The sequence below is a fragment of the Pundamilia nyererei genome, unplaced genomic scaffold, assembly GCF_000239375.1.
Source record: "Pundamilia nyererei isolate P.nyererei 1_Seehausen unplaced genomic scaffold, PunNye1.0 scaffold00619, whole genome shotgun sequence".
NCBI lineage: Eukaryota > Metazoa > Chordata > Actinopteri > Cichliformes > Cichlidae > Pundamilia > Pundamilia nyererei.
Window position 1 is genome coordinate 121,488 of NW_005188020.1, and position 3,112 is coordinate 124,599.

The following is a 3,112-nucleotide window of genomic DNA, read 5'->3' on the forward strand; positions in this document are numbered from 1 at the left end:
GACTCACTGTTTATTCTGACACACGAAACTTAACTGTACAAACACGTTTCTTTAACCAGTCGTTCCTTACGTTCAGAATCATTTTACTCGTTTGGGATAAAACTCAAATATTATTTAAGGCCTTTTGTAATGTTTGAAATCATAAACACGCAGAGAAAACCCAGTAAAGAAATGCACGAATGCATTTAAGGATAAAATACTAGAAACCACAGAAAACGCCGCATTTATTGAAGCGAGGCTGTAAATGCAGAGTAAATATTATAAACCTGATAATCAGCGCTGTTAATGTGTAACATGCATCAAAAGACAAACTAAATCTACAGTAATAATTAAAAAATGATTTTTTGAGGTGACATAATTAAAAGTGTGCATCAGCAGTTTCAATGTAAACGAACATTTTAGATTCAATCATGTTTCATTATTTTAAAAGTGTTGTAAAGGGAAGCTTACCTGTATTGTTTCAAGTACATTTTGTTTTTCTCTATAAACCTGTTAGAGCCTAATATCGCCCCCTGGTGGACACAGCTGCACATTGCGGTGGGTTTTGTTTTGAAATTGCAGAAAGCGAAAGCTGAACATTTAGAAAGATGACCCTCTGTCTCATGACCTTTCGTTCAGCAATCAGCTGATATATTTTCCGTCACCTGACAGAGAGATTACATGCTTGAATTTTACTTCTGACTTTACTTTCTGCAAAATGATCCAAAAACAGGAAGTTAACTAGACCTATAATAAACATGCATTAGAAGTCTGTCATAGGAGATCATTTAGAATAAACAAAACAAAATTCATTTCACAACATTAACGACGATGCAGGAAAAGTTATTTTATTGATTTAAAGTCTTTTTGCTGTAAATGAGCTCAAACTGTTGAATGTTTCAGAAATCCACACAAGAACGTTTACAGGTCAGTTCCTGAATCTAAGACGCAAAAATATGTTTATGACCACATGAGACGATTCAGGCTTCATAGGCCACTTTGTTTTGACCTGCAGAGGAATGAGAACCGTGGTGAGCATCAGGAGGAAGAAGAACCACTTCAACCAAAACAGATTCAAATATTTGTGCTGCTGTTTAAAATGACTGCTGCCTTGGTGCAGGTGTAGGACACCTGCAGGTACCTGGTCCTTTGAGGCATATTCAGCAAACAGGACGTGACAGACATCTGGTTCCCACAGCTGTACAAAGAGTTCAGTTTGATGATCTGATCTGTGATCAGGTTTATGTTCAGTTGAAATGATTGACACGTCTCTCTGTGACTACACTACCCATGATTCTTAGCTGCTCTTAGCTGCATGATTCTTGTGCTGTGCATTCAGAGGGCAGTGAGATACTTGAATTATAACTGAGGGAAAAGAGGAATCATTAGCGCCCCCTACATGAACTGCAGCCAATTTCGCATGAATATTATTGACTGAAGGAATTGTCCATAAATCAGAGTGAACAATCTGACTGTTATAAATGTAAACATCTCAAATTTCAAACGTGATTTAAAGTTGAGGGATGTTTGTTAGGTTGTCGTTTACTCTGCCCCCTCAGAGGATTTAATGACTTCAAGTAAAAGAATTATCTATAAGTCTAATACTTGGAGAGAGCTCCATCAGTCATGTGACATCGTCTACAACAAACACAAGGACTCTCTGGAGACGACAGAATAAAGTTTCGTTACAGATCCTCCTCCACCTGAGACCATGAGGGGCAGCAGGTGCTGGGCCTGTCGCTAACACATCTGCAGAACAAGTGTCACAAAGCAGGACAGAGTTTCATATCTTAATGATTTGTTGCAATTTAATTTCTTTACTTCAGCTTTGATACAGTAAACTGACAGTAGGGATTAATATGAATTAATTAATATTCGCCTCTGTCAGTGCGCCCAGGGCGGCTGTGGTTACAATGTAGCTGCCATCACCAGTGTGTGAATGTGTGGATGGCTGCATGTGGAAAGCACTATACAAATACAGGCCATTTACTAGTTACCAATATTTCTGTTAGTCATGTCACATTTGTTGGTCACATATGCTCCACAGGCATCACTTAAAGGACTGCACTGATCATCAAGTCAAGAGGATGCAGGGTTATTTATAAAATATGAAGTTCCATTTGTCACCTTAGCTCGTGGCTAAGATTGAGGTGATTTATAACGTCTTATTGTCCTGAGACTAAAACACACGTTTCCAACCCTGTTATGATGTCTGGCATTACAGTTTCTTTAACTGTCCGATTCTGGGCAACCTCATCCCACTTTAGTGTTCCCATCAGAATTCACCAGTTTTAGTAGCATAACAAACTTTGATCACCAAATTCAGTTCAGCGGGTCTTTCAGGCCCCATTAACTCATTACATCACTTCCTATAAATGATGCAACAAGGTTGAGTAAAACACTCAAAATCCAATGAAAGAGGTGATCATCACTTTTATATGTTCAAGTGCATCGTGTGCAGGATTTCATAAAAGAGTCGTACCTTCAGCATAATAATATTTCAGAGATGCAGAGTACATTCATCCAGACTTACTGTCATTTTCTTCGTACTTTGTGCCTCTCAGCCACCTGACAAAGCCTCTCCCTCAGAGCTGTGGTGGGGGCTGTCAGGAAGAAGAAGGGCCAGTAATCCAGTGCTGAAGTTTTACAAGTTCATTTGATTCATGTTGATCATCTGAACAGGTTTAGATCTCGATCAGGTGAAGCAATGAGTTGATCTAAAATGAGTGTTTTCATACCGCAGTCTCACAAATAGTCAAAACAAAAGACAAATTTAGGTTCAAACAAAACAGCAAGATTTGATTTACTGTGGTGAAACTGATGTAATTCCACGCTACACCAGAAGGTGACACTGTGTGTTTGTGTCGGCACTAACCTTCTGAGCTTTGGTAGAAGGATATGAAAAAACAAGAGGTACCAGAACACAATCTGATGCACGGCCCTGTTCTACCTGCTAGCCAAGACCAAAGCAACAAAGGCATGTAGCAGAGGCTGAACAACTCATTCTTTAGAGATAATGGAGGTAAACATACACTCAGTACTTACATTTGTTATGATGAAGACACTCGTAGACAAACACGTCTGGAAACTCCTCAAACATCAAGCAGAACATTTTTTATCTGGCACATCTGAA